Consider the following 26,136-nt stretch of genomic DNA (forward strand, 5'->3'; position numbering starts at 1 on the left):
GAAGAAAATGGGTTAAAAAATCAAGTTTTAAAACTATTTAAAAAAAAAAAAAAAAAAAAAAAAAAACAACTACAACAACTAATATGCAGTACAATTAAAAACAATCACAATTGTTATTAAAAAAAAAATCACAATTATATGGTTCAAATTGTACATGGCAGTAGCTTACACTTTTCTTAAAATATACATTTCTAAAAGGGCAAATAGTTGAATCTTAAGAGGGAATCTAAGGAATAAAACCCAAGTACTGTATCTAAATTTTGTTCAGCCTAAAATATGTAATAGTTTCTCATTATATATATATATATATATATATATATATATATATAATTTAGAATTTAATTGGATTTAGACTCTTAGGTTTTTGCACTCAATAATTCACTTGTCACAAAAGTTAAAAAATTAGATAGACATGTGGCGAAAATTGGACTCTAATTGAAATCTAATTTAAAATCTATTTAAATTTGGACTCTTCAATTTTTACACTCAATTTTTCTTGGTACAAAAATTAAAAATTAAATGGGACAAGTGGTGCAAAATTGAGAATCCTTTTTTTTTTAATTTAATTGAATTTTCTCTTAACTTTGACTTTTAATATATATATATATATATATATATAAGAAATTGTAAAAAAAAAAAAAATCAAAATTTTTTTTCATTCACATAAAAGGCACCTGTTAACAAAATTAAAAAAAAAAATATATATATATATATTATATATTAGTATTGATTTATTCAACTCATTGTTATGGGGATATAATTACTAATTATAGCTAATTGTATATGGATTATATTAACCGTTGCAATTTTTTTATCCTCGTTTAATAGGGTGTCTAGGCACTTTCAACTTACAATAGAGTTTTTTTATTAACTTTTTCTGTTTTTTAATAAACGCAAATACTATTTTGGTCCTTACATTTTGAGATCAAAATTAATTTGGTCCCTACAGTTTAATCGAAAATGCCTATGTGGCAAACAGTGTGTATTATTGGCACACTTAGGGTTGATGTTGCTTATAAAATAATATTAAAAAATTATAATAATAAAAAAATTCCACCTCACCTAAAAATAAATAAAAATTAGAAAAACACAAAAACAAAAACAAAATTAATTCCTCAAATAAATAAATAAATAAATAATCCGCATGAAATTTTTTTCTTTCACTTTCTTGCCAACCAATCACACAATACATCCAAAACAAATCATTTCTAATTCATTTTTTTCTTCTTTTCTTCCACTTTCCTGATAACCAAACATTGAAACCCATTTGGACATCAAATTCCCCAAGAATAGCTGTCAGCCACCACTAATCATCCACACCCACTAAAACCCAGTCACACCACAGCAATAAAACCCAAATGAACCCATGCTAGAAACCTCAAACCAATCCAACCCATCCGTAGCAACAAAGCCCATATCAGCTTAAAGCAAAATTTTGAGACCCAAAGCAACCAACTATGCAATAGTGAGAGAGGTTGTATTTCAAGCTCATCAAATCTCAATTTTTTTTTAACTAGTATTAAAACTTGATTTATTAACCGATTATTATCCTTTCACTTGCTCTCACTGAGTGTGTGTGTGTGTTGCGGCCTACAAAGTACAAAGTGACTCAATTCCTCTCAAAGTGAGAGATCAGTTCCAACATCTCCCACTATGTTCAATGATAATACGTCGTTTCTTTCACTTTCATTCTTTCTCTCTAAAAGACTCATCTTTTCCAATATAACAAAACCATCCTAGGCCTCTCCAAACTCAGTCGTGTCACAGAGTGTTAGGAGCTTTACTTGTTGCTGCTGATGGCATAATGAATGATGGTGCTTGGGCAGCATTAGGCCAGTCACTTGGCTTCATATTTTCTCAACACATTGATGGTTCCTTGTGCTAGATTAGTAATACTCCTAAGAGCTCTTCAAGGAGGACATGCCCTGCCTCCATATTCAAGTTGGAACAATGAGCAGGGCATTGAGCTGGTGGGTGTTGCCTAAATGCATGGACAGATGCTAGTCAGCTGATGATAGTTACTTAGTGTGCGCTGCATGTGAGCATGTTGTGTTGGCTGATGAGGGATAGCTTAGGAATGGGCCAAACATCTCAAAATTTTTATTCAGACATTGTGTGGGCTGTTGAATGGTGGGCAGAAGCCCCGTGATCTGCTGAGACATGGGTTATGCATATGTTGATATGTAGGAGCAGTTACCAGGCAATTATCAAGCAGTTTTTGGTTTTCCTGATGTTCAAACATGCTATGTAGGTGTTGAAAATATGGAGAGAAAACCAAGAAAACGTCAATTCAAGGTGTCCTAAGTCAGACTACAAGTGGCAGATTGTCCAAGACCTAGGCAATTACTAGGCAATAACTGCCATAAAAGTTATATTTGTGTATATGACCTTAATGCTGTTGGGGGCGTCAATAGCAGAGTGTATTTTTCCTTAGGGAGAATTATGTGTGTTTCTCCAGGCTTGTAAAGGGTTTTCTTCATACTTGAGATTAAGTAAAAAAGATTAGGGGTGGGTTCCTTGTAAACATATTGTGTGTGTGTGTCCCTATATAATATGTTCTAAGTGTTTCCTATAATGTGTGTGTGTGGTGTTGGTTGAGACTAAGCCAGGGACTTAGGGCTATCATAGGCAAAAAATTGAGTGAAAATTTTGACCCTATGAAAATTGGTATTAGATCAAGGTTGCAATATCTTCAAACACCAAGGCAAGAGTGGCGGTCTTGGAAACCATACTTGGGATTCCTGTAAAGGGAGAACAACTTTCTGTGTGTGACAGATTGGATGCACTTTCTGTAGAAACTTTAGTGGTGACGAATGAACTTTCTGAACAAAGGGATGTTGTGTTGATACGCGTTGAAGAGTTAAAGAAGTGCAGCAAGAGAGACACAAAGCCAACTTGAGACAAAAATTTCCTTGTTAAATAGGGAAATTCGTGGTCTTCCTAAAGAGGGGAAAGTGGCTACAAAAGTGAAGGTGTCTGAACCAAAACACTTTAATGGTGCTAGGAGTGCTAAGGATTTGGAGAATTTTCTTTGGGACATGGAAGAGTACTTCAAGGCTACTAAGGTACCTGATTAAGAGAAAGTCACTATCACTAGCATGTATCTTTCAGGGGATGCAAAGTTATGGTGGAGAACTTGTGTGGAAGATGATGCAAATGCTGATAGAGGGAAGATTGACTCATGGGGTACCTTAAAGAAAGAATTGAAGGATCTGTTCTTGCCTACCAATATTGCTTGGATTGCAAGAGACTTCTTGAAGACATTGAAACAAACTGGTATGGTGCAAGAGTATGTCAAGACATTCAGTTCTTTGATGCTTGATATTAAGAACACGTCTGAAGAAGACAAGCTATTCAATTTCATGTCTGTGTGGCAGCCTTGGGTAGAGTTGGAATTATAGACTACCTTAAGCGTGAGAAGCTCAAGGTCATTGTTGCTGAAGATGATAGAGGGTAGTTCGATGAAGAAGTTCCTAGCCATGTGAGCCTTTTACAATTGCTAAATGCACTTAGTGTAGGAGGTAGTTCTAAGGGGTTGTCTTATGTTCAAGTGGAGATGAACGAGAATGGGGCTAGAGCTATGATTGATACTGGTATTACTCACAATTTTGTTACTGATCATACGGTCCAACAACTTGGTCTGAAAGTGAGCAAGTGTCCAAGTAAGATCAAGGCAGTGAATTCAGAGGTAAAACATGTTTTTGGAATTGCTTTTGGTGTAAAGTTTAAGGTTGGCAAGTGGACAAGAAAGGTGAATTTTTTAATCATGGAGTTGGATGATTTTGATGTAATTCTGGGTGACATCAAGCGTGAGAAGCTCAATGTCATTATTGCTAAAGATGATAGAGGTCATTCCGATGAATAAGTTCCCAGCCATGTGAACCCCTTACAATTGCTGAATGCACTTAGTGCAAGAGGTACTTCTAAGGGGTTGTCTTATGTTCAAGCAGAGATGAACGGTAATGGCACTGAAGCTATCCTTGATACTGGTGCTACCCACAATTTCGTTGCTAATTGTATGGTCCAACAACTTGGTCTGAAAGTGAGCAAGTGTCCAAGTAAGATCAAGTCCAAGTAAGATCAAGGCAATGAACTCTGAGGTAAAACTTATTTCTGGAATTGCTTTTGATTTTGCTTTTGATCATGCAATTGGATGATTTTGATGTAATTTTGGGAGATGAGTTCTTTGTGGAAGCAAGGGCTACCTTGTTGCCATTCATTAGGGTGAAGTTTATTTTTGATGAGAAACAACCCTGCTATGTTCCTACTAGATGTGTGACAGAAAATAGGAAGACTAGCAAGGGGAAATAGCCAATTGTGTCAACCATGCAGGTTGAGCATGGGCTAAAAAAAGGGGAGATGACTTACTTGGCTACAATGATTAAGGTCAATCAAGATAAGTTTGTTAAAGTTCCAGATGCTGTTGCTAAACTACTAAAGGAATTTGGTGATGTAATGCCACCATAATTACCTAAGACCTTTCCACCAAGGTGCGCTGTTGATCACAAGATTGAGTTGGTTCTTGGTTCAAAGCCTCCTTCGAAGGCTCCATATAGAATGTCCCCTATGGAATTGGCTGAACTAAGGAAGCAATTGTTTAAGTTGCTTGATGCTAGTTATATTCAGACCTCCAAAGCTCCTTATAGTGCTCTAGTTCTATTCCAAAAGAAGCAAGATGGCTCGTTGTGAATGTGTGTGGACTATAGAGCCTTAAAAAAGCTATGGTGAAGAACAAGTATCCGGTGCCTTTGAATTAAGACCTATTGAAAAATTGTGCAATGCCACTTACTTCACCAAAGTGGACTTGAGGTTAGGCTATTGGCAGATGAGGATTGTCAAAGGGGATGAACCAAAGACAGCTTGTGTAACTTGGTATGGTTCCTATGAATTTCTAGTTATGCCTTTTGGTTTAACAAATGCCCCTACTACATTCTGCAATTTGTTGAATGATGTATTCTATGAGTTTGTAGACCAATTTGTTGTGGTTTACTTAGATAACATAGTAATATATAGTGAGTCCTTGGAGGATCACTTAGAACATCTTAGGAAGGTCTAGATTGAGAGAACTTCAATTGTATGTTATGAAAGAGAAGTGTGAGTTTGCCCAGCAATATATTATGTTCCTAGGGTATAAAGTCAGTAAAGGTCTTGTGAAGATGGATGAGAGGAAGGTGTGGGCTATCCTTGATTGGCCTCCACCAGGCAAAGTGACTAAGTTGATGTCTTTCCTTGGATTGGCTAACTATAATAGAAATTTTGTTCAAGGATATTCCAAAATGGATGCTTCTTTTACAAATTTATTGAAAAAGGACAAGAAATGGGTGTGAAGATATGCATGCAAAGAAGCTTTTAAGAAACTTAAAGCTATTGTGTCAAGTGAGCTAGTGCAGCATTTTCCCGATTTTGAGTTGCCCTTTGAAGTCTATATTGATGCTTCTAACAAAGCAATCAATGGTGTGTTGGTGTAAGAAAAGCATCCTGTTGCCTATAAGAGTAGGAAACTAAATGAAGAAGAACAGAAGTGTTTAGCACATGAGAAAGAGATGATTGCAGTGGTGCATTGTTTGCTATTATAGAGAGTGTATCTATTGGGGCCTAAGTTTATGGTGTGGACTGATAATGTGGCTAACACATTCTTCAGCACACAAAAGAATCTATCCCCTAAGCGAGCTAGATGGCAAGAGTTGTTGCGAATGTATGATTTTGTGTAGGAGCACAAACCTAGCAAGCACAACCAAGTAGCAGATGCACTTAGTTTAAACAAGTGCTAGAGTATGTTGCTTTTGTGACCAAAGTTGAATAAGATTTTTTGAAAAGGATCAAGGAGAGTTCAAAGTTTAATGCTACCTACAAGAAATTGGTGCAAGATGTGACTGCAAGCTTAGTGCGTCGCTACTGGCTTGAAGATGGGTTGTTGTATGCAAAGGGTGGCAAGTTATATGTGTGGACACAACAAGGAGTAGCCACTTAGTTTTTGCAATGGTCTAGGAACCATGTATATAGCGTCCTCTTGAGGAATGACCTATTTGATCTTACTACCAGAGTATGGGTTTGGAGTTTAGGTACTGTTTTAGAAAGGTGTTAGGTACCCAAAACTGTCAAACCCTAAGGTTGGCTTCCTTTTATTGTGTCTTATGTCTTAACCCTATTAAAGGCATATTTGATATTGTATCTATACTCACACACACACTAGCATACATCTAAGATACAACATGACATCAATCATCCCAAAACCTAATCATTCATTTATCATGGCATATCACAATCCAAGCCTAGTATACACTTATCATGGCATATCACAATCCAAGCCTAGTATACACCTATCATGGCGTCTCATATCAACCTAGTAGTCATCTAGCATCATGTCATCATATCACATCCAAAGCATGTAAAAACTTAATCAAGGTAGAATATAGGCAGCAAATAATCATGGTATCATCAATGGATCATTGGAAAGAATTAAAAACATAAACATGCTTATTCAAACCACCATATCATGTTTATCAACCCTAAACAAGATTATGTCACAAAAAAAATGCATGAATATATGAATGCATGACTTACCTCACTTACCTTGTTGCATCTCAACACCTATGGCATTAATGCATGAACATGTGAATGTGTGTTCATGGCATCAAAACAAAGAAACAAAAGATAAACCCTAATTTAATCATGTGAAAGACAAATAAACAACAAACATAGAACAAGGACTAATACCTATAAAAGAGGAAACAAACAAAGGCATCACATGTGAAATAAGCAAAGAAAACAAAGCAGAAATCTAAATTAGGGTTTTTACGTAGCAGTATGCATGCATATGCAAAGGCCTGTGTGCATGGGGCCAGTTGCATGCGTGTGCATACTTTGACCAGCACATGCATACAAGATGCATGCATGCGCAGGCTTGCTCAGAAACCCTAGCTTAAAAATGCAACAAGCATAGAAAATAGAGAAATACTTAAAATAATAAATCTAACAACCTAACATGCTTGGAAATACAAAGGCTATCTAAAACTAAGCTATGCAAACATATTAAAACATAAAACAAGCAAAGAAAGTAAGATTAACAATAAGATTGAAATAGAAAAGAGAGAAAAGAGTTTAGAACTCAATACCTCAAAACCAAAGCTCCTAGGCTTGATTTTTTACAGTTCCCCTTGGTCAAATCTATTCACAATCAATAAAAAAAAAAGTGATTAGTAACCTTAAATCTAGAGATCAAGGCCAAAAAAGACCCTAATCAAAAGAAAATTGACTTGAGGATGCTTTGTGAAAAACTCCCTCTTTGATTCACTACTTCTAGTGAATTTTAGTGTTTTCCCTTAGGATTTCTTTGTGATTTGAAAAGGTACCATGTATGGCTATTTATATTGTGAAAATGGAGGTTTGGAATGGCTCCCAAACGATGTAGGATTTTTTCCAAACCTTAATCTTTAATGTAGAAAACTTGCCTTTCATAGTTTCTAGAACCCTACATGCGCATACAGGCTCGGGCCTACGTGCGCATGCATCATGGTTGCATGCGCAGGTTGATTCCTGCGTGCACAGGTCGGGGACTTCCTTGGCCTTACTTTTCCAAAAATAGATTTTTTCGCTCATTAAAAGTTATATTTTTCATTTTAATATTTCTTAAGTCAATTTAACATCTAATCATGCCCTAAACCAACCTTGGATCTTAGAATTTCAGCATCATTGGGGAATGGGAGCCCGAGTCATAAGGGGTACAAAATGTGGTGTTTACAGTATGTTCTTGGTGGGAAGATCCATAGAGAGTTTTTGAAAAAGACTCATGATCCACAATGGGTAGGACATCCTGGTAAGAAAGGAATGAATGCATTGATGTCCCGTTCTTACTATTAACCTAAGATGGAGTTAGACATCGAGTTGTATGTCAAAACTTGTCTTGTTTGTCAATAAGATAAGGGGATAACTCAAAAAGAAGCTGGTTTATTGCAACCTCTTCTTATTTCAGAGAATCCATGGATTATGTTTCAATGGATTTCATTACTAGGTTGCCAAAAGTGAAGGGGATGGGTTCAGTGTTTATAGGTATCGATCGGTTTTCAAAGTATGCAGTGTTTATTGTTACACCATGTACTTGCATGACAGAAGTGGCTGCTAATCTGTTTTACAGAAATGTGGTGAAGTACTTTCGTTTGCCTGAAGATATAGTAAGTGATAGAGACTCTTATTTCACTGGTCGATTTTGGACAGTTTTGTTTGGGTTGCTAGGTTCATAGTTGGATTTTTCTATTGCTAATCACCCACAAACAAATGGTTAGACTGAGAGGATCAATGTTGTGTTGGAAGATTACTTGAGGCACTATGTGACTGCAAGTCAGAAAAACTAGCCGAACTTCTTGGATTCAGCACAGTTTGCCTATAATTTGCACAAGTCTTCTTCAACTAGGACGAATCCATCTGAGTTGGCAATGGGGCAGCAGCCCTTGACTCCTCATGAAATAGAAAAACAATAGGGGGTAGATGTCCTGCAGCATACAAGTTTGCTATGAATAAGCAAGAGTTGATACAAGAAGAACAAGATAGTTTGTTGAAGGCATAACAAAGGATGAAGAAGTATGCTAATAAAGGGAGGAGACCCCTTGAGTTCTAGGTTAGGAACGAAGTCCTGTTGAAGCTAACTTTATAAATTTGGAGGAAGTTTAGAAGTGAAAGTGTGCATTGAGGCTTGATTCCAAAGTATGATGTTCCCTTTGAAATTGTGAAGAGAGTTGATAATGTTGCTTACAAGTTGAAACTACTAGAAAGATTGGAGATTCACCTAACGATTCATGTGAGTTTTCAAAAGCCTTACCACAAAGATAGTGAGGATCCTACAAGGAATGAGACAAGGCATGCTTCACCTACTGTCATGGTGTAGTTTGACCATGAAGTAGACATAATTCTTGACAAGAAGGTAATAGGTTATCAAAAGGGAGGAAACATGATAACATATTACTTAGTGAAGTGGAAAAGGGCAACTGAATCAGAAGCAAGTTGGGAGAAGGAATCAACACTAACTTAGTTTGAAAAGGAAGTGAAGGCATTCAAAGCTACCCTACTAATGAGGACGTCGACTTCTTCTAGTGGGGTTGGTTTGTTAGGAGCTTTTACTTGTTGTTGATGATGGCATGATGAATGATGGTGCTTGGGCAACACTAGGAAAATCATTTGGCTTCGTGTTTTCTCAACACATTGATGGTTCCTCATGCCGGATTAGTAATGCTCCTAAGGGCTCTTTAAGGGGGACATGCCTAACCTTCTTATTCGAGTTAGAACGATAAGCAATTTGAGGGGGCATCATGTGGAGACGCCTTGCTCCATATAATGCCCTAAGGCCATGGCAAAGTAGGGCCATGGTGGGTAGAGTTGGTTTTATGATAGGTAGTAGTAAGTGGTGTTGACCCTATTTGGTGGTGCATAGCATCGGTGGCCTAATTGCCAATTTCTTGTGTGTGGGCTTGGTTGCTTATGTGCAAGGCAGGGCTGGGTTGCATGAGGATGTGCAAATATATGTTGTGTGCAAGGCATTGGGTTGGTGAGTGTTGGCTAAATGCATGAACAAATGTTAGTGGGCTGATAGCAGTTACTTAGTATGTGCTGCATGTAGGCATGCTGTGTGGATTGTGCTGGTTGATGGGAGATGTCTTAGGCATGGGCCAAACATCTGAAAACGTTTATTCTAATGCTGTGTGGTTGCTGAATGGTGGGCAGAAGCCCTATGATTTGCTGAGACATGGGTTGTGCATGTGTTGATATGCAGAAGCAGTTACCAAGCAGTTTCTGGTTTTCTTGATGTTCAAACCTACTGTGTAGGGGCTGAAAACGTGGAGAGCAAACCAAGATAGCGTTAGTTCAAGGTGTCCTAAGTCAGACCATAAGTGGCAGATTGTCCAATACTTAGGCAGTTACTAGGCAGTAACTGCCATAACAGTTATTTCTGTGTATATGACCCTAATGTTGTTGGAGTGTCAACAACAGAGTGTATTTTTCCTTAGAGAGAATTCTATGTGTTTCTCCAGGCTTGTAAAGAGTTTCCTTTGTACTTGAGATTAAGTAATAAAAGTTAGGGGTGGGTTCCTTGTAAACAATGTGTGTCATGTGTGTGAGTCCCTATAATCTATTCTAAGTGCTTCCTGCAGTATGTGTGGTGTTGGTTAAGACTAAGTTAGGGACTTAGGACCATCACAGGTAGAAAATTGAGTGAAAAATTTGACCCTGTGACATAGAGGCACGCCACCTTTTCGGCACCTGTTCGACTCTATCAATGACTCACCGAGTTCCAGGTTCCTGGAATTTCATGATTTCTGAGTACTCCCAAAATGGTTTCTTACACGAGGCACAAACTCTCTTCAGTGCATTTCAAGGCAAGAATGTGAGAACCTAGACTATTTTGTTAACTAAGTATTCCAAATTCAAGCTTGTTGATGAGGCCCGAATGCTTGTTAAGGTAATGCCTGAGCAGAATGTGGTTTCTTGGAATGCTATGATTAGTGCCTATGTGCAGAATAGTGATTTAAGGAGTGGTCGAGGTTGTCGTCAAATTCAAATTATTCAATGGTTACTCACTATTGCCATAAGGGAGGCACATGAGTTATTTTTGGAAATGGGGGAAAGGAATTTGGTGTCTTGGATGGTTATGGTATCCAAGTTTATTGAGATATGTGAGTATAGAGAAGTGTGGGGTGTGTTTTTAAGATGGTGAGAAGTGGGGTGAGACTAGACAAGGCAGTGTTGGTTGTGGCATTATTAATGGTGATGAGGTTGAATGATTTAGAGTTGGTTGAGACTTTAAGGACACTAACAATGAAGACGATGTGGTTGTGGGGACTACCATTTTGGATGATTATACTAGGATTGGTAGTTTGGAGTTTAGTTTTTTGAGATGATGCCAGAAAGGAATAAGTACTCGTGGACCACAATATAATAATTTTAGCATTTGCACAATGTCATAGTTTGGACAAAGCAATTGCATTGTATGAGAGGGATCCAGTAAAGGGTTTTGCTAAGCGAGCGGCTATTGAAATTGCATATGCTCAAATGGGGATGATATATGAAGCCAGACGTGTATTTGATGAGATTACTAACCCCCAGTGCGGTTATATGGAATGCTATGGTTGCTGTGTATGCCCAGAATGGAATGATTGAAGAAGCAAAAGATATCTTTTTGCATATCCCTATGCAAAATGCTGCTTCATGGGTTGTCATGATTTAAGGGTTTGTACAGAATGGACATAGTAGAGAAGCTTTAGAGTTGTTTACAGAGCTTCATAGATCTGGAAATGTTCCAAATCATTCCAGTTTTACTAGTGCTCCCTTTGCTTGTTCAAACATTGAAGATGTTGAGATGGGTAGATAGATACACTCACTCACCATTAAAACAATTTGTCAATTCAATTATTTTGTAGGTAATGAGCTGATCTCTATGTATGGAAAGTGCAAAAGTATAGGAGATAGTTCACAAGTTTTTAGTACAATAAGAGTGAGGGATATTATTTTGGACTCTCTCATTTCTAGGCTTTTGCAGGATGTGGTCTCGTGAACTGCCGTTATTTCAACTTATGAGCAAGCAGGGCAAGGAGATGTTGCCTTTAAATTGTTCCTTGACATGTTAGCTAGAGGAATGAGTCTAAACCAACATAGAGTTACTACCCTCCTTAGTGCTTGTGCATGCCTTGGTGCAGCCAAGCTTGGGGAACAAATCCTTTTCCTAGTATACAAATTTGGAATTAATTCTAGTTTGTCTATTTGTAATGCTCTTATAACAATGTACTTTTAAGTGTGAAAGTTTGGATGGTCTTTGTGCCTTTGAAAAAATGCCTGACCAAAACATAGTCATGTGGAATGTAGTTTTAGGTGGCTGTTCACAGAATGGACTAGGTACAGAAGCGATTGAGATTTTTGAACAAATGAAAGCCTAAGAAGAGTGGAAAACTCGGGAGAAAATTTTTCTCTCGAGCCCACAAAATTTTTTCCTCCCAAATTGGGAGGAAAATCAATGGGAGAAAACTGCCTCAATGTTATTTTACCATGATGCCCTCCCACCTACACTCATTCAAGCCCTTCATCTAACCCACTTGAAGACTTTCCTTATCACTTTTTCTCATCTTCTCACCTTACCTTCAACACTCCATCCAAGTTCTCCTCTCTTTTCTTTTTTCTTTTCTTTTTTCTTCTTTTTTTTCTTTTTCAATGTGATCTATTGTTTCTTGTCCTCATTCTACTCCTCATTTTCTTGTTGATTTTTTGGATTCGTATGACATTCAAATTTTTTTTTTCATTCTTTTATCTACCATGTACTCATTAGTTTCCGTTCGTTTTTTTCTCCAGCCAAGGGGCCTTTTGATTTCCTCTCCAATCAAGATAGGTATGATCTTCTCCATTTTTTTTACTATTTGATTTTTTTTTTTTTTTATAATTTCGTTCTTCCCAGAATCTTTCTCCTTTATATATATATATATATATGTATATATATATTTTAAATTCTTTTTCCTTTAATATATAAAGAATACGTGTATTGTTTGTTTGTTTTCTTCTACTTTGGACTTCGGTGCCTCTCACTCTCACTCACTGCCTCTGCTTCTTTCCTTCTCTGTGCCTCTGCTTCGAACTTTGATGGTCAGTGGCCAAGGCTCTGTATCCATGCTTGTTCTTTGCCTTTAAATTTTTAGTCAGTTTAGTCCACTACTCCATTGGTAACTTCTATTATCAATTATTTTTTTCAATTATTAGTATTTAATGAATTATAGGGCATTATAGTTTACACTTTACAAAGCAAAGCATTTTAGTTTACATGTGTGCCTGCCTCTCTGTGTGTTCATAGTTGGTGGATTTTATTGTTTGGTATTAGTTGTGATTGTTAGAATCTGTTGGTGTAAGGTTTTCATTTATTAGTGGTTGTGTTTTGCTAATCCATGTTAATTTTCATCCAAGTTTGCTGAATCCTACTGGTATTAGTTGTGATTGTTAGAATCCATGTTAATTTCCATGCAAGTTTGTGTGTAATGATAACAGCAAACTTACCCCTCTCCATAGTTTTTATCTTTGTCTGGATTTCCATCACAGAACTCCCGATTTACAGCCTGAGAATACACTCTGCATAGCCTTATCACAGCATCAATGACCAACTGTGTAACTTTTACCACTTCTGAGCCAAATGAACCAATTCTTTGCTTCAAAATAATAAAAGACTTCCTTTAGTGAGAGATTCAAAGTAGGTTTTTTTTTTTTTTTTTTAATTGGATATAAATAAACCATAATAACGAACTAGATTTTAAGTAATTATTTAAATTCAGCCAAGAAAATTCCTTTACATTTGTTAAGGGAATAAAATGAGAGGGTCCCTAAAAGAAAAGGCAAAAGCAAAAATACACCCATATCTGGCTCTAAGATGTCTAAAGTAAACTATAAAATTGATGGTCAGCCAACTCAAAAAGTCCCTGAAAATATTTAACTTGGAAATCCTATTTCAGTTATTACTTCCAAGAAATCCTATGTCAATACATCTATTTTACAAGATACTTCCATGAGACTATGAATAGCAACTATCTTGTAAATTGTGATAATCTTCCAATGAACAAGATTCATCATTGCATATACCTTATAACTATGGTCATTATGCACCACAAGGTGGAAGGAAGAAGGAAATAACATACAGATGCTTTTAGTTTGAATGAACTCATTTGACACTCATAATTCTTAAAACTTTTTCCTCCCTCCTCTCTCTCTCTCAACAAAGGTTTATCCTAATATTTTTAAAGTACCATATGTTTGCTTGGAAACTTAACCAAAATTTTTGCACCATTCCTTATTTTCTTTAGCACCTACAGCATTACATTTCTTATAAGTGCAAACATATATTTCCCTACTCAACTAGATTTTTCAGAAAATATTCTTCTGGTTTTGTCCTCAACTGATCCTAGATCTTAATGCTAACTATAACCCTACAAATGCAATAGATTTTATTCTATCCTTTCTATTCTATCCAATTATCAGTCTCAACATTCTCATTTGTCCATTTCATCTGTACTGTTCTTGCTCTCTCTCTCTCTCTCTCTCTCTCTCTCTCACACACACAAACTCCAGGCAACATCTTTGTCATATTCCTATTGCTTATGAATGATTGATACATCATGGGCTTTGCAAGCCTAACATTCTCTCTTTGGATGGAAATTATATAATATGGCTATGAAATTGGTCGTGATTATGGTATACGCTAAAAAGAATAAAAAAATAATAAATTTTTAAGGGATAAAACCATATCGTTCTTAAAGTTTACACTATTATCCAATTTGATCCCTAGATTTTAGAAAGTAGAAATTAACATTCCCTACCAATAATTTGTCTCAAATTAAGAACTTGAGCTTCACATAATTTCTTACATGATTAGTTATGTGTATTAGTTTTTTTTTTTTTTTTAGTGTTTCTTTCCTAGTTATGTTTGGGATGATAAAAACAAAACAACAAGGGTAAGGTGCTTTAATTAGTAATTATTATGACCAATGTGTTGATTATTTTTTACTTGTGATGGATATTTGGTAGATGGATAATTCAACTAATTGGGATAATATTCCACCGGAAGATTTGAGTAAGAGTTGGGAGGAAAATTGTCAAGATCAATTAAGGAATATTCATTAATTGAACAAATTTGGTTTGCAACTTTTGACTGATTGGCAGAGAAGATGAGATGTAGCAATTTTGCAACTTCTTGTACATGTGGTGCATGGAATATGGATGATGGGCATATATTGTAGTCCACGTTATGTGGATAGAGTACTTACTGAAAGTAGTGCAGAAAGAGAAAATGTTCGGCAAGAACTACTAAGTGAACTTAGATGCAATAGGAAATGTAGAGACATAATTCGAATGGGGCCTTATGCCTTTGCTAAGTTGTGTGAAATTCTTCGAGGAACTGGCCGTCTTAAAGACACTAGAAATGCTTCTATTGAAGAGCAAGTAGCCAAGTTTCTTTACATTTTAGCACATAATGAGAGAATTCATATGGTTTCCTTTTTCTTCCGTCATTCTAATGAGACCATAAGCCATCATTTTCACAATGTGTTAAGAGCAGTCATCTACTTAGTAGATCAGTTCCTTCTACAACCTAATGTGGCAGAGGTTCCCCAACAGATATGAAATAGTCATAGATTTTACCCATACTTTAAGGTAAACATATTTTTAAGCAACTATATGGATTGCTTTAATATGAATAAAAATTTCTTGATTTAATAGATTGCTTTAATTCCAAGATTGTGTAGTGGCTATTGATGGGACACATATTCATGTAAAAGTGTCAACAAAAGATGCGCCTAGATATCGAGGGAGGAAAGAGTACACAACTCAAAATTTATTGGCAGCATGTGATTTTGACATGAGGTTTACACACGTTTTACTTGGATGGGAAGGGACTGCCTCTGACTCGAGGATAATTAAAAACGATGTAAGTGTGGAAAACAAACTTATAATCCCTAGAGGTAATGTTAAGTTATAAATACAAAGTATACTTATAAAAAAAACATAGAGAATTACTTATATATATATAGTGAATTACTTGTTAGGACATATGTGTTTCACTTGTTAAGAACATATTTCATTATTTTATGTATTTGGCTAATCTTTTGACAAAATGCACTTTACTTGTATTTGGGTAGATCTAGGATGTGTTTAATACTTCAAAGAACATGTTGTTCAAGTCTAGTATTAAAGCCATGAAGATTGGACCAAGAAACGAGTGAAGAAAAGCAGTTCATTAAAGCTGGACAGATAGCTCGACACCTACAGACAGATAGCTCGACACCTCTCGACAGCTGGCTATCTATCGAGCTCTTAAGGTGTTTCTTATCGCAATCTCGACACCTTCTCAACAGTTGGTGGATCGATTAAGAAAGCTCTTGTCCCCTCGATAGCTCCTCGACACCTCCTCGACACCTCCTTGACACCTAGCTATTTATCGAGGTGTTATGAGGCTCGACAGATACTATCTATCGAGGTATCTATCGAGGTTACAGAAATCAAAATTTTCAAATTTGATTTTTGGGTCAGGCTTTTGTATTTGTATAGAGTTTCTTTTCTCACAACCTTAGACCTATATAAGGCTCATTTTAGAAGCCGTCACATAAGAGAGAATACAAAAAGAATATAAGCAAAAGGTGATTGATGCCTTACTCTCTCTGAAAGAAACTACTGCATTTTTTGCGTCTTAGGGTTTTGTAATCAAGTGCTTCTTGATCTTCATTGTTGATGAAGTGAAGAACTTTGCAACTAACATTCTTCTTCCTCAAGTTGGTGACTGAGTCACGTACTAGGATTCATGCAAAGGAGTTAGTCACGTATTGGGATCTGTGCAACATCAAAGGGTGCCGTTCATATATTGAATAGTTCAGAGGTTCTGAAGTAGTGGAAGGTTTCTGCTGTGAGTTCATCTACAGGGATTGTAGAGTCTAGCGACAAAAGTTTTGTACTAGATCTGAAACTTCTCTTTAATATAGTAGATTGCTTTTCGGGAAGGTTTCCCCCCAGGTTTTTTACTGTGAAACTAGTTTATTTCATTTGTTTTCCAAGGTCATCATATCTTGTCTTATTTACTTTTCCACTGCATTCATTATTGACATGATATTGATATTTATTTGGTTTAACAAGTTTTATTCATAATAAATCTAATTAACAGCTTAGATTTAAAACTTGTTAATTCTATCAATTAGGGTCTAAATTTTCCAACAAGTGGTATTAGAGTGGGTTCACTCTGATTGGATTAATTTCTTGAGTGTGATCCTTGACCCCCGTGGTCATGGATCATGGACAATCTCTTTTGATTCCTCCTTTATTTGATAGAACTAATTATGCGTACTGGAAAGTTCGTATGAAAGTTTTTTTGCAGGCTTTAGGTGAACAAGTATGGCAAGCTATTGAAGTTGGCTGGATTAAGCCAAAGGAAGCGCCAGTGGATTGGGATGATGCAACAATCATAATGGCAAATTTCAACAGTAGGGCCTTGAATGCTTTATTTTGTGGGGTGACCAATGAGGAATTCAAGAAAATATCATCCACAGAAGTTATCAAGGAAGCTTGGACCAATCTTGAGACCACTTATGAAGGTACCAAGGCAATAAAGACTGTGAAACTTCAACAACTCACTAGTAGTTTTGAAGAAATAAGGATGAAGGAGAATGAGACCTTTGAAGAGTTCTATGCCAAACTCAAGAATATTGTGAATTCTATCTTCAACCTTGGAGAATGTATTGCAGAATTCAAATTGTTAGGAAAATCCTTAGGTCCTTACCTGAAAGATTTCATGCCAAGATCACTTCCAATGAAGAAGCAAAGGACATTGATCAAATTCCTTTGACTGAGCTTATAGGGAACCTTCAAACCTATGAAATGGGATTAGGCTCAATAGGAAAAGGTGGAAAGAGTAAAAACTTAGCTCTTAAGGGTATAGAGGAAGAGATTGAGGACTCTGAAGATGAAGATGAAGATGAGGATCTAACTTTCATAACTGATGAAATTATCAAGCTTCTTTAATTTAGAAAAAAGAATAAGGGCAAACCTCCTAAGAAATCTAAATCCTCTAGGAAGAACAAGAATAAGAAACTCCTCATCCAATGCCATGAGTGCAAAGGTTTTGGTCATATGAGGATAGAGTGTCCAAACTACCTCATGAAGGAAAAGACCAATGAGTCAAAAGATAAAGGGTTGGTTGCTACTTGGAGTGATACTAAGAATGACTCTTCTGATGAGCATGTGGATGAATGTCATTACGTTATGGCCTTTGCTGCTGCAACCGATAAGGTGATTATGGAGAGTGCTAGTGACAGTGAGGATTCTTCTGATGATGAAGTAACCAAGAAGTTGACCTTTTAAGAAGTCTATGATAAGCTATGCACTGAATTCATAAAATCTAAAAAGACTTCTCATCTTTGTAGAAAAGAACTTAATGAGGTAAAAATTGAAAAGGCTAATCTATTAGTCAAACTATATGAGACTATAAGGTTAGTTGAGACTCTTGTTATGGAGAACACCTCATTAGAAGAGAAGATCAAGAATTTTGAGGTTGAACTTAGTCAAGCTAGAACTCAAATAGAGAGGATGTCTAGTGCAAAGTTTGATGAGGTCTTGAATGCTCAAAAGCTTAGTTTTGATAAGACTGTCTTAGGATATGCTGTTTTCTCTGGCCCCCCCTCTTCCACGGCTTCTGGATCAAGAACTGTCTTTGTGCCCCAATCTGATAAATGTGATAAAGGTATGAAATCCAAAACTGATTTGGCTAATTCTAAATCCTTTGTTAAACCTCATGCTTGTCACTATTGTGGTGTTTCTGGATACATTCGTCCTAATTGTTTAAGTTGTATCCTTATAAGCAATTGTCCAAACGATCACAGGTTTCCTCTCAATGACCTACACCTTTGTTTGGAGAGTTATTAAAAGTTTTAAGCTTTTTAACTCAATTTCAGGAGAATTCTAATTCTTCTATGTCCTTTGGTAGACATACTAGGACACGTGTCTTTTCATTTTCACGGCCAAAGACTCGTGCTGTGTAGGTGAGAAAGGAGCTTAAGACTTAATTGTCTTTTCTGTTTGTCCTCTGCTTTAATTTTTTTTCTATCTAAAGTATGACTCTCTTTGCTTGATTTTTTATCTGTTTTTGGAATCATATTTTCATGCATCTGCACCTTTCTATCATGCCTTCATGCATATGCATCTTTCCTTCATGCTTTCATGTTGTTTGTCTGTTTTTGTTTGGTTGTTTAGTTTTTATTTTATTTTGTTTTCAAAATTAAAATAAAAAGGAAAAATCAGAAAAATACAAAAACAGTATGTGTTTGTGTACAGTGGTACTTGTGTACCTTGGATGGCCATTGAAACAAAGTTTTCTAAATTTTGTATCATTTGTAACTTAGATGAGTATCTCTATGCACAACTAAGTAAGTGAGCTTTGTGGCTCTTTTTTGTGATGAGTAAGATTAAGTTATATCTTATATTTAACACTCATATCACTCTTTTTAACAGGTAGGACTAAAAAATCTTAAGAGAAATATATAAATAACAATCTCACCACTGTTGCCCGCCAATCATAAAAGACACTTGTATGCTTCGGCATAGCAAAAGTGCAGTGTCAATGACATTTGTATGTTTCGGCATAGAAAAATTGGAATGTCAAATATCATTAGGTATTTCTTTTCTCTCTCTTATATGCCCATACATGATATGCTAAATAAAAGAAAATATGCAAAGAAATTAAAAATAAAAAGCAAAAAGATCAAAAATACTTTAAATATAATTGCAAGCGTGTATTCTAGGAGATGTGGGAGTTATAGGATGTACCTCGAAGGTGATAGTCTCCATCAAACAGTTATGATTGTGTGTGAGTTAAAGTGATTTTCTCATATCTCAAATCGTAATAACATGTATACACATACGCAATTTTGCGATGTTTTTTACACATAACACGTAATATTCTTTACTACTCTTGATACATGTGCAGATACAATGTGTTTGGCCATCACAAGGTTTTACATGAGCTATTGTATACTCACTAAACTGTCTTGACTTGTTTTTAAAATATAAAATTAGTTAGACTTGTTTAGTGTGTATATGTGTGTTTTGGGATCTATGTGCTTAACATTTTTTCTTGTTAAGAGATTTGTTTTTCACATGTTTTATATCCTTTTGTTATCTTGCCATCCATAGCATCTTGTTTCATTACATTCATGCATATTTATGGATTCTTTGTACCCCTTGATCATCTTTGATCATCTTTATATTTCTCAGGTGAAGCTTTTTAGTTTCTTGTACCATTTGTCAATCATGACAAAAAGGGGGAGGAATTGTGCAGAATATGTGGTTTCTTTTTAAGATTCTACATGTTAGGGGGAGAAATACATGTCTTTGTAAGGGGGAGATGTGTTTCATCTTGTTAGAGGGAGTGTTTACTTCCTTCTTCTTGTACCTTGGGTCTTGTGACCATGTTTACATACATTGTGCTTATCTTTGATATATATATAATGATGTATGTCTTCTTCACCTACCATTACATGTGTTGTTTCTTTTCTATCTTCATACACATGTTTCTTATACTTGTATGTAATCTATTATTTCTATTTCACACTAAGATGCCTTAATGAGTTTTGTTTAAGTATTTCAAAAATACAGGTTGTCAAAGTCTTCCATGTCATGAACTCTCTTCTTGCAAAGTTTTTCAAGAGTTTGTACTAGGATAGATTTTATTGTATTCAACAAGTGAGTATGAGTTGAGTGATTTGTGACTTCTCTCATATGTTCATTTGTTTGTTGTGATTTTGTCACGAATTGCCAAAGGGGGAGATTGTTAGGACATATGTATTTCACTTATTAAGAACATATGTCATTATTTTATGTAGTTGGCTAATTTTTTGACAAAACGCATTTTACTTGTATTTGGGTAGATCTAAGATGTGATTAATACTTCAAAGAACATGTTGTTCAAGTCTAGTATTAAAGCCATGAAGATTAAACCAAGAAACGAGTGAAGAAAAGCAATTCATTAAATTTGGACAGATAGCTCGACACTTGCTCGACACCTCTCGACAACTGGCTATCTATCGAGCTCTTAAGGTGTTTCTTATCGCAATCTCGATACCTTCTCGATAGCTGGTGGATCGATCGAGAAAGCTCCTATCCCCTCGACAGCTTCTCGACACCTCCTCGACACCTAACTATCTATCGAGGTTTAATGAGGCTCGACAGATACTATCTATCAAGGTATCTATAGAGGTTACAAAAATCAGAATTTTCAAATTTGATTTTTGGGCCAGGCTTTTGTATTTGTGTATGGTTTTTTTTCTCACAACCCTAGACCTATATAAGGCTCATCTTAGAAGCCGTCACATAAGAGAGAATACAAGGAGAACATATGCAAAAGATGATCAATGCCTTATTCTCTCTAAAAGAAGCTACTGCATCTTTTGCGCTTTAGGGTTTTGTAACCAAGTGCTTCTTGATCTTCATTGTTGATGAAGTGAAGAACTTTGCAGCCAACATTCTTCTTCCTCAAGTTGGTGAGTGAGTTACGTACTAGGATTCATGCAAAGGAGTTAGTCACGTATTGGAATCCGTGCAACATCAAAGGGTGGCGTTCATATATTGAAGAGTTCAGAAGTTTTGAAGCGGTAGAAGGTTTCTACTGTGAGTTCATCTACGGGGATTGTAGAGTCTAGGGACAAAAGTTTTGTACTAGATTTGAAACTTCTCTTTACTATAGTGGATTGCTTTTCGGGAAGGTTTCTCCCTAGGTTTTTTACTGTGAAACTAGTTTGTTTCATTGGTTTTCCTGAGTCATCATATCTTGTCTTATTTACTTTTCCACTGCATTCATTATTGACATGATATTGATGTTTATTTGTTTTAACAAGTTTTATTCATAATAAATCTAATTAACAATTTGGATTTAAAACTTGTTAATTCTATCAACTGGGGTCTAAATTTCCCAACATTACTTATATAAATTATTTTCTTAATAGAAAAATATTATCTAGTAGATGTGGGCTTTATGCTGAGAAGTGGATTTATGGCGCTAGATAGGGATGTACGTTATCATTTAAAAGAGTATTCAACACGTGGCCCAAAAAATGCTGAGGAACTATTTAATCATCGGCATTCCTCTTTGCGCAATGTCATTGAAAGGACATTTAGTGTATTGAAAAAACGATTTCCTATTATATCTAAAATGATAGAACCTTTTTTTCGAGTTGATACAGTTACTAAGATTAGCTTGGCTTGTTGTATATTGCACAACTATCTTATGGGAGTTGATCCGGATAAAAGGTTGATTGCAGAAGTTGATCAAGAGATTTCGAATGGTGACATACATAATGAAGCTAGAAACAATACAAATAATAGTGATGTAAATGCTAGAAGAGGAGCAATATTACGAACTAGTATAGCAACTAGAATGTGGAATGCCTATGTATCACATGATCAATAATTTTACTCATTATGCTATGAGATTTGACTTGCTTATGTGTATCTTTCTTTATGGAATAGTTTTGAATGAAATGTCTGTCGCTAAACATTTACCAATAGTTGCTTTTGTACAACTATTATGTGTACCTTATTAATGTTTTAGAAGAATGTTCAATTACTAGTTTATTTATAGCAACATTATGCTATGTGGTATTTTGTTTTGTTGGTTTTTTTGAAGTATTTATATCGAAATCTTATTAATTTCTTTGTAGTAGTTGTATGTAATCTTATAAATACTAATATGTTTAAATTGCAGTCTTTAAAAATGTCTAAGACATTGAAGAAGACAACTGATAGTGAGTCTAAAGCAACTAACATGAGATGGACTGATGACATGGATGGCTTCTTACTTAACGTCATGTTGGAGGAACAAAACAATGGAAATAGGCCCAATGGAACATGGAGTTCTCATGCTTACTCAAATATGTCTAAAAAGTATTCAGAATCGTTCGGTTATGCAGTTGAGAGAGGTAACATCAAGAATCACATCAAAACATTGAAAAGTACTTTCTATTCATGTAATGACCTTTTCAAGAACATGAGTGGATTTGCATGGAATCCTATTACTGGACTTTTTGAGGCTGAAGATGAAGTGTAGGAACCTTTAATAGCGGTTAGTTATATTTATTTTGATATTGTGAAATGTTTTTTAGATCAAGTTGATACATTGTGTTGGTACTTTGTTGCAATACTAATAATACTAATAAGTGTGTATTGTATTCTTATAGGCAGACCCAAATGCTACAAATGGAAAAGAACTCCAATTCACCATTATGAAAAGCTATTTGATTTGTTTTTCAAGGATAAGGCAAATGGTGAAGGTTCTATAAGTGCAAAGGAGAAAGTCCGTCGATGGGAAAATGATAGAGAGGATAGCGTAAATTTGGAAGAAAATATTGATTGCTTTGATGAGTTTAGCATGCCAAATTTAGAATCATATTCTCCAATGGTCTCTCCTTCCTACTCATGTGAGACATCATCCAAGAAGGCGAAGAAAACACCTAAAATGCTTGAAATGCTTGAAAAATAGATGGAAATTTTTCAATCCGAAATTGATAATGTGGCAGCAAGTATAAGGCAAGGAAATGAAATTGCTATTGTGATGCAAGGACATGAGATTGCTAAGGAGGAACTTGCTATCATGGAGAGAGGACGTCTACGTTGTTACTCTGAGGATGAAGTTTTTTCTGAATTAGTGAAAATAGGAATACCGATGGAACACCAACTTGATGCTATGCTCTTCCTAATTAAGGATCCAGCCAAAATGAGAGCATTTTTTGGTGTTCTAACTCGTGAGTTATGTCAACAAATATTATTGAAGATGATGTATACTAAGGAACCTTAGTGATTGGATAATTGTCAACTGACGTTTGGTAGTAGCTAACTTTTTTGGGTTGAATGTAGTGTAAATTTGATATGCTAACTTTTGGTACTACTTGACTTTTGTGGGCTGAATGTAGTGTCAACTGACTTTTGATAGTAGCTGAATTTTGATTTGCTAACTTTTGTGGGCTGAATGTAGTTTATTACATAATTAGCAATATTTGATGAATTTGTATTTCAGTTAAGACCCTAGAAGATAATGTAATATTTTAACTTGTACTGTGCTATGGATGAATGAAATTAATATCATTTCGCTCCAAAGTTTTGTACTTCTTGGTTCAGATCTGCATTTTGTCTAGCCTAGGTGTGTTGGATTGATGCTAAGAAGAAATTCAAGAGGCGTCATAACAACCTGGAAGGAGCAGTGTTGGGACCATACTGTGCCTGAGTAATATGTTAATTCTTGTTATAAATTATGATTGACACCTATCCGCTGCCTTATTTCTTTATCTGACGTTGAAAATTTTTGCTTTGTATGATTCTGCAATAGTTCTCAAGGTTTATAAATTTTAGAAATCTTCTTTCATAGTCTTAGATATTTTTACCACTGCGGGGTTGGAATTCTAATGATTTTAATTGACAATGTAATATCTAAACTGTAGTGCGAATCCTGCATATCTAGTTGTGGGTCATTGACTTATCCTCAACTTGCAAGTTATTTTTTCTTTTTTTCTTTTTTTGACATTGGTGAGATAATGTTTATACGTACTTAGACAACAAATTTTGTTATTGAAGAGATTACAAAAGTTGGCTTTGTCGAACCTACCCCTATTCAAGCTCAAGGATGGCCAATGGCTCTAAGGGGCCGTGATCTAATTGGTATTGCTGAAACAGGGTCAGGGAAGACACTTGCCTACCTGTTGCCTACCATTGTCCATGTTAATGTCTAGCCAATTCTTTGTATGGGTATAATGTTTGGGTTGATTTATTCTTAATATGATCTTGATATGCCTCTGTTTATATTTTGTCAAGGTTGGGTAGTCTTTGCTCTAATGTCCTTTGCCTAATTAAATTTATATATACACTATTGTAATTTTTACATTATAATAATATATATTTATATATATGATGTGATAAATTTTATATTATTTAATGAGTACAAATAAATCTATTTCTTACATATTATGTAATAAGGGTATAATAGTCAATTTATATAAATTACATTTTCCATCCTTCCCTTTTTCTCTTCAACCAAACAAAAAAGTTTTCTACTCTCTCACTTTTCCACCCCTCCAACCAAACATATAAGAGGAAAAACTAAATATTTTTCATCCTCCCACTTTTCCATCCTACCACTTTTTCGGTCCTCCATCCAAACGGATTTTTCCTAATAAAATCAATTTTCTTGGGTTTCTATGTGCTTGTGGCCATGCAGGGTATTTGGATAAAGTTTGGGCCTATTTTAATTCCATGAGCGAAGATTATGGAATTTCCCCTTTGGTTTATCATTATACTTGTATGGTTGATCTCCATGAGAGAGCAGGACGAATTTCTGAAGCTGTAGCTCTCATCCAAAACATCCAAATATATGTGCATCTCAAGGTATGTGGGACACATTTTTTAAAATAAGGCAATCAATGAAAGATAGGGGAATGAGCAAAGAACCAGGTATCAGCTGGATTCAGATCAAGAACAAGTTACACTACTGCCTTGTGGGGGGAAAAAAAACATAATGAGATTGGAGAGATCCACTTGACATTGAAAGACCTGTATAGACGCTTTAGATACAAACTTTGTTCTGCCTGATGTGGAAGAGGAACAAAAACAAGCTGAGCTTATTTACCAGAGTGAGAAGCTCACCATTGCCTATGGGATCTTGTGCATGCCAAAAGGAACACCAATTCAGATAATGAAGAATCTCTGAATTTGTGATCACTCATTTATGAAATTTGTTTCCAATTTTAGCCACTGCAAGATTATTATTCGAGATGGGAGTATATTCCACCATTTAAGGGATGGCTTGTGTTCTTGTGGGGATTATTGGTGAGTTCAGGCACTGAACACCTTCACTTTTAACCAAAGGGTTCGGGAGTAGAAATGCACCACTGTGGGCTTGTTTTCATTTGGATTAAACATCACGCATTTGTGATCTTAGACAAACAAGAGCCTCAAAAATTACAAGTCTGATACTTCGTAATTTAACTATGAAAATTAAGTTTTACTATGTTCAGATCCTGGTTCTGGTTCTGCCGACTATAGAATAGAAGTTAAAAATGACTTATTGAGATATGAGTTTTTCAAATTTTGGCTTTCCCTTAGCTGAACATTGGTTAGGGGTCCAAGCATATTTTTATTCTTTCTTGTATTATATACTATAAAATTGTTTTTATCCCGATGTAATAAGATGAATGCTCCTATTCTTCTCCTCTTCTGCCTAGTAAAAACTAAACGTTGTTACCTTCGAATTTTTTCTTCTATACACGATGTTATGCAAACATTACAATAACAAGAAAATGTTAGTTCAAAATTTTGAGGTCGGCTACGAATTTCTTAAAAATTAGGCAATCACGTGTATTCTTTTTTCACTATTATAATGTAGTGCAAAGATAAGAGAACTAAATATATTTTTGTAATTCTAAAAGAATTCATCCTTGATTATGGTTCCCATGATTCCTTAACTGCCCTTGATTCAGAAATTTTAAAATATAATAGTTACGAAAAGCTTTGTTTTAATGGCTTATTTGCCCTCTTTACTACTGTAACAATTGCATCCAATCTCAGCTGCATTGCATGCATGCTTTATTGTTGTTATGGTCA

General features: G+C 35.6%; 1 pseudogene; it reads left to right on the forward strand.

The window, feature by feature from the left end:
- Positions 1–10,267: 10,267 nt before the first annotated feature.
- Positions 10,268–25,366, forward strand: LOC136061119 (pentatricopeptide repeat-containing protein At2g03880, mitochondrial-like; annotated as a pseudogene).
- The last annotated feature ends 770 nt before the right edge of the window (positions 25,367–26,136 follow it).

This window comes from Quercus suber, unplaced genomic scaffold (assembly GCF_002906115.3).
Source record: "Quercus suber isolate HL8 unplaced genomic scaffold, Cork oak 2.0 scaffold_22, whole genome shotgun sequence".
NCBI classification, from domain to species: domain Eukaryota; kingdom Viridiplantae; phylum Streptophyta; class Magnoliopsida; order Fagales; family Fagaceae; genus Quercus; species Quercus suber.